The sequence below is a fragment of the Microcaecilia unicolor genome, chromosome 5, assembly GCF_901765095.1.
Source record: "Microcaecilia unicolor chromosome 5, aMicUni1.1, whole genome shotgun sequence".
NCBI lineage: Eukaryota > Metazoa > Chordata > Amphibia > Gymnophiona > Siphonopidae > Microcaecilia > Microcaecilia unicolor.
In genome coordinates, this window is record NC_044035.1 from 165,438,923 (window position 1) to 165,451,777 (window position 12,855).

Below are 12,855 nucleotides of genomic sequence, written 5' to 3' on the forward strand. Positions count from 1 at the left end.
AAATCTCTGGGGCGTGAGTACCTCCCCTCTTCTTCCAACATGTAAGCCACCTATGCATTTAGTGCCTCCATTTCCCCACACTACAGGTGCAATGCAGTGACACCAGTACTCACCTCTCCCTACCAACTTGGTGAAACACAGCAGCAACAAACAGAAGCTGACACTCACTCTCCCACCACCGACAAACAATGCGGTCACACACAGCAGAGCCACACTGCAAGCACTCTCTGACCCACTACAAACTCTCCTGCCACACCCTCTAGCCACTCACTCTCCAAGCAGCAAACGACAGTCTTCACAAACACGCTGCAGCAGTACACAGGACAAAGAGACAAACAGAGACTACAAACAGGTTTGGGAATGAAATATGAACTTGGGGACAGTGAAGAGAAGAATAGGGAGAGGGAATGGGGGAGATAGAGGAAGGAGTAGTGGTGTCTGGGTTTGGGGGCTAGAAGGGGTAGGGAAAGCTGAAAAGGTAAAACACAAATGAGGCAGGTGGGGGTGAAAACGTTCCGACTATGGCACCCAGACAAAGGTAGCAGATACTGAACAAACTCTCAGCTTTCTCGCCAAATAACAATTCAGCTTTCTCTCCCAACAACGCTCTCGCCACTCTCCAACTGCACAAAATCGCTAATGGGTCTAAAGACGACTTCCCCTTACCCTGGTTGCTTTTATTTCAGGTCTAACTAAGGACGCCCATGTTCCCACCCTTGCAAAACCATTTCGCTAGCCGTTATACGCTGGGGGCGCCCATCTCATAACACTGCCCATAACACGCCCCTGACGCCCCCTGTGGGGATGACCATAGATGGGCATCCTCACGCTGAGGACGTCCTTATGGCCCTGTTTTGATTATTGGATTTGGGTGACGTTCTTTCATGGGGACGCCCATGTGCCTTTTGTGTCGCTTTTTGGATGCCCTTCTCTTTCGAAAATGAGCCTGTAAATGTCTTAGCATGTAACTGCAAAAGGGGTGTCAACATGGGAGGGGCATGGACATTCCAACTATTTCAGTGAACACTTTATTGAATACCGTCAGTTAGGTGCCTAATTGCTACATTTAGGGGCATTCATTTACACCTGCCATAGTGTGGGCATAAGTGGTGATACCTAAATTTCCTGTTCAAAAATATGTGAGATGGACATCCATGGACTGTAGATGTCCAGCATAAACAGCCATTTTACAACAAGGGACATGGACATGGACATGGTCTGGCAGCATTCTTAGAAAATGGCCACTCAGACGTCCACACAGAGCAGAGGGGCAGCCTAATGGTTAATGCAGTGAACTATAAACCAAGAGACTCAGGTTCAAATCCCACTTTAACTCTTTTATTTTGTAATTGTGGTTCCTCCAGGAACAGAAAAAATACCTAGGGGTCGATATTCAGACTGCAGGAGGGAGTCATTCTAACTCCCACAGTTGGCAGTCAGCCCGAATATTCAATGCCAGGCCTTTCTGATGATCGGCGTTGACTATCCGGTTTATTTTTAGCCCGATTAAAGTTAACTGGTTAAGTTGATATTCAAAGATAGTCGGTTAACTTAAACCCAGCTAAAGATATTCCCAGATATTTAAAAGCATTTAAGCAGCCAGGATCGGCACCTGGCCGGTTAAATGCCTCATAACTACTACTACTACTACTATTTAACATTTCTAAAGCGCTACTAGGGTTATGCATAACTGGCTATCTGGCGATAATCGGTGGGGGATAACCAGCTATCTCCCATTAAATATTGCTGGTTAGTGACTAGTGGCTAGCTGGGTATATTGGTCAATATAACAGGCTATCTGCTGATTTTCAGCCTCACTTTAACGGCTATATTTGGCCACTTGAATACATGGAATATCTTTGGCCGGTTTGAACATAACCGGCTAAATCTGGATAAATTTCCGCTCAATAGTTGGTGTAAGTATATGTAGGTACTTCCTGGCTCCACCCATGTTCCACCCAAACTCCTCCCCTAAGCACTTCTACCTTGGGATTGTGTATAAGTAGGGGAATTTTACAAAAGCCCGATTGTGCAGGTAAGACAAGTTTTACTCATGGATAAAATGTTCATAAAATTACTGTCTATAAGATTAAAGGACAGACCGAAGAGACTATCACCGCCAAAATGTGATTCAGTTAAGGATTGTGACAACAGATTAAACGATCTGCTTCTGCTGCAAGAGAGAACAAGAACAGCTCATTGAAAGAAGCAGAGATGAGATGTACAGCCTGTAGCCCTAGTCAGCACATCACCAACCAAATCTTCCTATCTTCATCCCTGAACATGGTCCGGAAAACAGCTTAGCCAAGTACAATACATCTTGGAAAAGCAGCACAAAGCTGCTGCATCAGACGCCCTTGAATCATTACAACAACAAAAAAAAACAGGGTAGAAAGGGAACCTTGATGGAGGAATCTGTGAAAAAAGGACATCCTTGTTATTGTGAGCACTGCAGCTCCCATCAGCCCTTGAGGTGTAGTAGGGGGGGGGGCATAGGGGAAAGGAGGACTTCAGTGTCTACTCACTCCCTGCCACCCCCTCCCATTCCCTCTCCACCCCCTCCCCTCATAACCTCTCATGGAGAGTGCAATTACCATTAAGACTAAGGGGCTGGAGAGAGTCTCTTGGACCCTCTTTTAATGTAAGGTTATTGTAATTGATATGAAGGTAATTGATAATGTGTTACGGTGAATAATGTCTTCAATTTTCTGCTAAATCCCATTTTTGTAGCCATCTGGGTTCCTCAAACTGCACCCCTGGGATGCAGAGTAATAGATAGTAATTATTCTCAAGTCATTTACTTTTTCAAAGTGTTTAGTGCTTATCTGTTTTACAATTAAAATGGAAACGACCCTGATTCACTTCCTTTCTCTCTCTCTCTCTTTTTTTTTCCTTTTATATATTTAAATAGTGTTCGCATGCACCTTGCACACTTCCTCAGCCAGTGCTGCATGCCAGTGCGCAGCCATGATGTGCAGCCAAGGGAACATAAGAGCTCAGGGCCAGAGCAGAGGCACCACCAATACCTGGCATGGAGGCAAAAACTGGAACAGCCGTATAGCTTGGTGGGAAGAGTGTTACAAAGCTCAGACCTCTCTTTCTACATAGGCATAATATGACCTTTGATGTATATGGGAGCTTACAAGGTTATTTTCCAATGGTGCACCTGTGTTGGAACAGCCAGTCAAAAGCTTTAGGGAAAGAAAAGAAACCTTTACAATAACAGAAAAGCAAGAATAAATGCTTAATAATAGATTCATAGATTGGCATAAAAGTATTCTAAGCTGTGTTTCATCAGGGCACCAGAGAACTTTTCAGTTGTTTGAGTCCTTTGGCTGTTAATCACATCATTCATAATTTATTTATTTAGAGTTTGCTCACACCTTTTTCAGTAGTAGCCCAAGGTGAGTTACATTCAGGTACACTGGATATTTCTCTGTCCCAGGAGGGCTCACAATTTAAGTTTATACCTGAGGCAATGGAGGGTTAAGTGACTTGCCCAAGATCACAAGGAGCAGGAGCGAGATTTGAACTGGCGAGACTGGTGCTCTAACCACTAGGCCACTCTTCCACTCCGTACTCAAGGTGCAATACACCAGCCAAGAAAAGTACTCCCAGACATTTACAGTATCGTACTGGTCTGATGCAGGCTCCTTAGAGTCTGATGTTTACAACTTCAGCAGCGCTCTACAGAGCCTGAAAAGGGGACGCACCATGCCTTGAACCAGCTATAACACTACAGTTAGATTTCAAAGCTAACAGGAGTGGTCTAGTGGTTACAGCACTGGGCTGAGTACTAGGATAGGCCATGATTCAAATCTCCTTTCCCCCAGTGACTCTCTGCGTAACCTTGGGCAAATTATAGGGAAGATCATTTTAAAAGGCAGGTCAGCGTGCAAAGCAATGCTGGAAGCATGCAAATAGGGACTTTTAATACTGCATGTACAATACGCACGCAATGTTCTGTGTGTACAGCCTGGAAACATAGAAATGAGTGGGGGCACAGGTGGGCAAGGCATTTACATGCACACTTTTGAAAATACCAAAACAATTAGGCAGATTTACTTTGAACGCTGGATTGATATTAATGCCAAAAACAGGATGTCTAATATACTTCATAGACGTCCAAAAAAACAGATAATCAACAATGGAGGGTTAACCAATGAACCTCAGTCGTGATGCACTGTATATGCTGTCCTTACACACAGAGACTTATACACTTAAATCCTCACTGTCTCTTTTTACCGCCTCCTTCCTGTGTGGTTTGTTATTTTCAAAATCTTATTCTAAAGATGAGTAAACTTTAAAAAAGGAGACTATAATAAAATGAGAAGAATGGTGACAAAAAACCTTAAAGGAGCGGCTTCGAGAGTCAAAAATTTAAATCAGGCGTGGATGCTGTTCAAAAACACCATCCTGGAAGCCTAGGCCAAATATATTCCGCGTATTAAAAAAGGAGGACGGAAGACCAAACAACAGCCGACATGGTTAAAAAGTGAGGTGAAAGAAGCTATTAGAGCTAAAAGAAAATCCTTCAGAAAATGGAAGAAGGAAACAACTGAAAATAATAAGAAACAGCATAAGGAATGTCAAGTCAAATGCAAAGCGCTGATAAGGAATGCATGCAAAGCGCTGGTAAGGAAGGCAAAGAGGGACTTTGAAAAAAAGATTGTGTTAGAGGCAAAAACATATAGTAAATTTTTTTTTAGGTATATTAAAAGAAGGAAGCCAGCAAAAGAATCGGTTGGACCGCTAGATGACCGAGGGGTAAAAGGGACGATCAGGGAAGACAAAGCCGTAGCAGGGAGATTAAATTAATTCTTTGCTTCAGTCTTCACCGAGGAAGAGTTTGAAGAGATACCGGTGCCAGAAATGGTATTCAAAGCTGACAAGTCGGAGAAACTGAATAAAATCTCTATAGACCTAGAGGATGTAATGAGGCAATTTGACAAATTGAAGGGTAGCAAATCTCCTGGACCGGATGGTATTCATCGCAGGGTACTGATAGAACTGAAAAATGAACTTGCAAAACTATTGTTAGTAATATGTAATTTATCCTTAAAATCGAGCGTGGTACCGGAAGATTGGAGGGTGGCCAATGTAACGCCGATTTTAAGAAAGGTTCCCAGGGAGATCCAGGAAGTTATAGACCGGTGAGTCTTACGTCGGTGCCAGGCAAAATGGTAGAGACTATTATTAAGAACAAAATTACAGAGCATATTCAAAAGCATGGATTAATGAGACAAATCCAACATGGATTTAGTGAAGGGAAATCTTGCCTCACCAATCTATTACATTTCTTTGAAGGGGTGAACAAACATGTGGATAAAGGTGAGCCGGTTGATATTGTGTAGCTGGATTTTCAGAAGGCGTTTGACAAAGTACCTCATGAAAGACTCCAGAAGAAATTGGAGAGTCATGGGATAGGAGGTAGTGTCCTATTGTGAAATAAAAAGTGGTTAAAAGATGGAAAACAGAGAGTAGGGTTAAATGGTCAGTATTCTCAATGGAGAAGGGTAGTTAGTGGGGTTCCGCAGGGGGCTGTGCTAGGACCGCTGCTTTTTAACATATTTATAAATGACCTAGAGATGGGAGTAATTTTGCTGATGACAAAAGGTAATCAAAGTAGTTAAATCGCAGGAGGATTGTGAAAAATTACAAGTGGACCTTACAAGACTGGGAGACTGGGCATCTAAATGGCAGGTGACGTTTAATGTGAGCAAGTGCAAAGTGATGCATGTGGGAAAGAGGAACCCGAATTATAGCTATGTCATGCAAAGTTCCACATTAGGAGTCACCAACCAAGAAGGGGATCTAGGTGTCGTCGTCGATGATACGTGTGCTGCGGCAGCTAAGAAAGCAAATAGAATGTTAGGTATTATTAAGAAAGGAATGGAAAACAAAAATGAGGATGTTATAATGCCTTTGTAGTGCACCATGGTGCGACCGCACCTTGAATATTGTGTTCAATTCTGGTTGCCGCATCTCAAAAAAGATATAATGGAATTAGAAAAGGTGCAGAGAAGGGCGACGAAAATGATAAAGGGGATGGGACGACTTCCCTATGAGGAAAGTCTAAAGCAGCTGGGGTTCTTCAGCTTGGAGAAAAGACAGCTGGGAGATATGATAGAGGTCTATAAAATAATGAGTGGAGTGGAATGGGTAGACATGAAGCGTCTGTTTACGTTTTCCAAAAATACTAGGGGGCATGCGATGAAGCTACAAAGTAGTAAATTTAAAATGAATCTAAGAAAAAAATTTTCTTCACTCAAAGTGTAATTCAACTCTGGAATTCGTTGCCAGAAAATGTGGTAAAGGCGGTTAGCTTAGCAGAGTTTTAAAAAGGTTTGGATGGCTTCCTAAAGGAAAAGTCCATAGACCATTATTAAATTGGACTTGGGGAAAATCCACTATTTCTGGAATAAGTAGCATAAAATGTTTTGTACTTTTTTGGGAATCTTGCCAGGTATTTGTGACCTGGATTGGCCACTGTTGGAAACAGGATGCTGGGCTTGATGGACCTTTGGTTTGTCCCAGTATGGCAACACTTATGCAACTTTGAAGGAATAATTTAATAAGATCTTTATACATAATAAGATTCTGAAAATAGCAAACATCACAGGAAGGAGGCGGTCAAAGAGCCAGTGAGGATTTAAGTATATAAGTCTCTGTGTGTAATGACAGCTTACACATTGCATCACGACTGAGGTTCATTGGCCAACCCTCCATTGTTGTTGATTCTCTGGTTTTTTGAAAGTCTATGAAGAACATTAGACACCCTGTTTTGTTGCCCTTTTGAAAGTAAGCATCTAGGTATGCAAACTAACCCAAATGTGAATGCACACATTCTCGGAGTTAATTTTCAAAAGGAAATTACTGGGACAATTCTATAACTGGGCATTAAAGCTAGATGCTCAAATTTTGCGCACTGTAAGCAAATTCTATAAGAACATTTATGTATGTTTAAGTGTCCTTATAGAATACTATCATTTATTATTGTTTATTAAGGACCCTATATATTAAGACACATTAGTGTTTTTAGCACATGCTAATTTTTAGCCCACACTAATGCTAGAGACATCCATATATTCTTATGGATGAATCTAGTGTTATCACGCACTTGTAAACAGAGCTCTAAATTTGCTATATCGCTTCCGTTGCAAGCAAATTATAGCAGCTTACAATAAAAACAGAGAAACAGAAAAGAATGCCAATTGTAGATAGGAAAGAACTAACTACCTTAACCATTCAAACTCTAAGGGGCCCTTTTACTAAGGCGCACTGAAAAATGGCCTACGTTGGTGTAGGTGCGTGTTTTGGATTGCACAGGTCCATTTTTCAGCACACTTGCAAAAAAGGCTATTTTTGTGGCCAAAAATGGACGTGCAGCAAAATTAAAACCAGCGCACGTCCATTTTCGGCATGAGAGCATACTGCCACCCATTGATTTAGCGGTAAGGTCTCGCATGTTAACCAGACGGTAATCGTCAGCACGCGTACAATGCCGATTACCACTGGGTATGCACAATGTGGTAGAAAATTTCTACCACATGTTTTGGATGTGCGTCAAAAATGGAATTACCATCTGGGGCATGCCGTAGCTGGGCAGTAGTTCCAATTTGGTGCGCGTTAAACACGGGTATGCGCCTACATATCTTAGTAAAAGGACCCCTAAATCAATCACACAAGAATGATAGTGAAATAAATACATACTAAAACAAAAGAACGCATAACAAAATCCAACTAAAATCAATAATTCACACAACTACCATCTACAATCCCTGGTCTTCCACTGCAGAACCGACCCAAGCCTACACCAGAAAAGCCTGCTGAAAAAGGTGAGCTTTTAATAAAGCACGAAAGTACGCATAAGAAGTTTCAAGCTGAAGGTACTGCGGTAATGGATTCCATAATGCTGGTGAGGTAAAATAAAATGCATTAGACCTAGTGGATTCCTATCTAGCTTTAGTGGTGGGGGGGGGGGGGGAAAGAACTAACCTATTTTTTATTATTATTAGAATTTAATAAACCACTCAAACTAACTGGCAGACCTGAGCGGTGTACAATAAAACAAAGCGAAACAAAATAAAAGTATGAAAGAAACTTCATTAATTAAACAGGAAAGAAGTATCTCATTCATACCATACAAACAAGGATCAAACATACAAACTATGGAGAGCAGGAGCGGGAAGGACATAACCAGGAAGAGGGGAGGGGAGGGAAAAAAGGGAAAGGGAAAATAGAAGGTAAAAGTAAAAGGTAAACTTAAGGTACGAGAGGGAGTATAAGGAATCACCAGAGAAGCAAGATAAGTAGGGGATCCATTGTGAAAAGCCTTATGGATTAAAGTTAGAATTACAAATTTAACCCTGAAATCAATGGGTAACCAATGAAGCTGTTGGAGAAGAGGTGAGGCATTTAGATGCGCCCGCTTACACCATGTCAAAAGCAGGAATAAATGAGACACTTTAGCACGTAACTTCCATTATTCTACAGATTATGAATGTATATGTTGGACAAGTTCATGCCCTCACATCCCCCCCCCCCCCCTTGAACAGTCCTTTGCCCAAATTTGGGACTTTCTCTCACTCTGAACCATCCCGCTCTTCACAAAACAGGAAATTATGTTAGAAGGGGCGGGACAGTTCAGAGTGAAAGTCCCGGTGCAGACCCAGACAGCCTATGAGTGCCACTGCTGCTGCCTGGGCAAGACTGGAGTGGAGGTGATTTGAAAGTACAGGCGGGAGGGCACACCGGCTGTGAAAAATTCCTGAATACGTTGCTGCATTCCACAGTAATTTTGCAATGCGCATCTGCAAACCACATGATACATTTTTTACAGTTTTTCCACAGAGGGGGCATGTCTAGGGGTGGAGAGTGGGAGTTTCTGTGCTAATCAGCGTGTTGGCATTATTGTGTGCTAACTAATTAGTACAGGATTATCATGTGAGCTCTTACTGCCTACAAAATAGAAGTTGGTAATTGCTCACACTCTAATTTTTGTTAATGGCCGCGCGCTAATGGTAACATTAGAGGATGGCCATTAATAGGGAAAATGGAAAATTGGCCATTTTCTGGCTGCACTAAAAATGGCCCCTTAGTGCATGGGAAAGACCTGGGTAAGATTGTGCTATAGCCACTTTTTAGCACAGCTTTGTAAAAGGAGCCTTAAGTCAGTTGTGCACGCAAGTTATAGTATAGCACTGAGTGTGCAGCTGGCACTTACACACACATCTGTTAACAGTCACTTGCAGAAGTGTTAGTATTCTCTAACTCATGTGTACAACTGGAGCCTAACTTAAGCGACCTGGTGTAAAATAAGGGGGTAAGTGCATGATTTCAATTTGAAATTTGCTATAAACACCTACAGTGAAAAGTATATGAATACTACGCTTGCATTCACTCAGCTATAAAATTACTGTCTCTATCTTTCATTATCTCACATGCACACATGGGGCTAATTTCATAATAAAAGTAAAACAAAAGGTTTTAAGTGTAATTAATAAAGGCAAAATAGCCATCTATGTGCCTTTATAAAATAGGCTTTCAGAATTATCCCTAATAATGCAAAAATTCTCATGCACAAATTTATTTAAATATGTACACAGTGGCATAGCCAGGATATTTTTACAGGGGGTGCATCTCCTCCAACCTCCATGCCTCCCCCAATCTCCTATATCGCCCCGTACCTTAAAATCCTCTCCGCTGCAGTCTGTGCCCAGGCAACGGCAGTGGCAATGGCACTCATAGGCTGCCTGTAGCCTGCACTGGGACTTCCTCTGTAAACTGTCCTACCCTTCACAAAACAGGAAGTTGCATCAGAAATGGCACAAATAATGTCCCTGCAGAGCAGAGGGCCAGCCTAGTAGTTAATGCAGTTGTGCAAGAACCAAAAAGGTTAAGGACACTTGGCCTATCAGCTCCAGAATGACGATCTTTTTGTACAATTCAAGTATTAAAAAGAAGACTAGCAATAAATTTGGAACGTTGGAATCATGTGTAATGGGCTGGATTCATTAACTGACGCCCAAAGTTAGGTGCTGGTGTAGGAGCAAAGCTACTGAAGCACTACTGTAGCACTGTGCCTAGTCATCCATCAGACTATACGGACATTCATGACATACATGGTCCTACATACATGGCACTATCCAACATTAAGAACTTGATTATGATGTGCAAATTCAGACATTTTCTCTCTAAAGACTCTAAGACATTGTGGAGACATCCAGTCTCACAGAAGAATAACAATTCTTGTTTACTGGACAGACACTGCTCATACAGGACATTGTATCAGCATTGATGCTGTGACGGTCGTGCCCTGGTTTCAGGCTCTCAGTCATCTCACCCCTGGTGGCCAGGCCTGGTGGCTGCATTGGATTGTCTGTGTGCTGTTTCCCGTTCCAGATTTTAGCCCAGTCCGGTCCGGATCTTCCATACTGCCAGACTTGCTCTTTTTGTTTGAACCTGCACAGCTCCCATAGTTGCCTGGTGATTGCTGCAGCTAAACCTTAGCTGCTGCTGGGCTTATTAGCCATTATGAAATCTTTCTGCTTTGCCTTTGCATCGCCTTATGCCCTGGTGCGTTGCTGCTTGTTGCACTTTTGCTTAGTTTGGGTTCTTGTTTGAGATTCTTGTATGTTCTAGTTAGTCTGTGTGTAGTTTACATTAGGTTGTTGCTTGTTCTCTAGTCTTGTCTCTGGCTTGTAGTTTTGTGTCTAGTCCTTGTCTGTTTGTGTTTTTAGTGGCTGTTCTGCAGCTTCCAGTCCTGTCTCCTCTCTGTCAGTATTTGTTCCCTGTTTTAGTGGCTGCTTGCAGCTTTCAGTCCTGTCCTTTAGCTTATCCCTTCCTTGTCCTGCTGTTCCTTTCCCCTCTGACCCTCAGTCCTGGTTCAGCCTAGTGGGTATCCAGTCCTGCCTTGCTCAGTAAGTCCTGCCGGCCACCTGCAGCCAGGGGCTCAACTCCTGGTGAAAAGCGGCCATGCGCAGGTGAAGTTTAAGTGTGCCTGCTCTGCTTATTCCTGCTTGTTTGCCTCTGCTGCAACTCCAGTCCGGGGTTCCAGTCCTGTTTGCCTAGTCTCCGGTGTGAGGTGGTTGTGCCTGCCACTGCCGCTCCTCGGCAGTGGCCCAAGGGCTCATAAACCTAGTTCCTGTTTTGAAAACGTGACAGATGCAAGTTGTTATCAGAAATGGACGTCAATGCAGGATACTTGGAGTTACTTGTTTATGTTCTTCAAGGAGAATATACATGTTTGTTCACGCCTACCCTAGCTGAGATAATATTTAACCATCTCTCTGACCTCATGTGCAACTTTTTTTTAATCACCTTACTTTCTAACTCTTCTTACTCTCTTACCTGTCTATATGTTTCATCTTTGCTTATACCCTACACTGTCAATTAAAATATTCTATTATGTATTGTGTTGACATTATTAGTATACTGTCAGGGGCATTTTCGAAAGAGAAGGGCGCCCATCTTCCGACACAAATCGGGAGATGGGCGTCCTTCTCTCAGGGCATAATCAAAAGCCTATTTTGGGCGCCCTCAACTGCAGTCTGTTGCAGGGATGACCAAAGTTCACGGGGGGCATGTCGGAGGCATAGCGAAGGCAGGACTGGGGCGTGCTTAAGAGATGGGCTTCCTTGGCCGATAATGCAAAAAAAGAAGGGCGTCCCTGATGAGCACTTGGTCGACTTTACTTGGTCCATTTTTTTCACGACCAAGCCTCAAAAAGGTGCCCAAACTGACCAAATGACCACCGGAGAGAATCGGGGATGACCTCCCCTTACTCTCCCAGTGGCCACCAACCCCCTCCCACCCTAAAAAAAATGTAAAAAACTTTTTGCCAGCCTCTATGCCAGCCTCAAATGTCATACCCAGCTTCATGACAGCAGTATACAGGTCCCTGGAGCAGTTTTAGTGGGTGCAGTGCACTTCAGGCAGGTGGACCCAGGCCCATCCCCCCCTACCTGTTACACTTGTGTTGGTAAATGTGAGCCCTTCAAAACCTACCTGAAACCCATTGTACCCATATGTAGGTGCCTGAAGATAAGGGAGCTATGCAGCTGGGAGCAATTTGTGAAGTCCACTGCAGTGCCCCCTAGGGTGCCCAGTTGGTGTCCTGACATGTGAGGGGGACCAGTGCACTACGAATGCTGGCTCCTCCCACTACCAAATGGATTGGATTTGGTCATTTTTGAGATGGGCGTCCTTGATTTCCATTATAGCCGAAAACTGGGGACGCCCATCTCTAAGGTCGACCATCTCTATGGTCGACCTAAATGTTGGGATTTGGACATCCCTGACCATATTATCAAAACAAAAGATGGGCGTCCATCTTGTTTCGATAATATGGGTTTCCCCGCCCCTTTGCCAGGACATTCTTAGAGATGGGCACTCTTAGAGATGGTCATTCCCATTGGATTATGCCCCTCTCTGTCATACTTTGTATTATTTGAATATTTTTACTGCTTAATTGCCTATTGCTCATGTTTGATCTATTCTTATTGTACACCGCCTTGAGTGAATTCCTTCAAAAAGGCGGTAACAATTCCTAATAAATAACTAACTAAATAAATATGTCAGTCAGATAGATAAGGTTCCCGATAAGTTTAGCTGCCTTGTGCCAACATCACATCTGAGGGGTACGATCTGTCTTGGACCAGATTGACATCTGAGGAATATGTTGACATCTGAGGGACCAAATACTATAATTATCTGGTTTAACCTTCCTTATATCTTCTTCAATTTATATATACTAAATCATTCAACAATATCTCATGCTAAACAAGATATCTAAACACAGTTTGAATATTTATTTTTGAACCTCAGTAATCTAGATCGTCCATCTAAAAAATA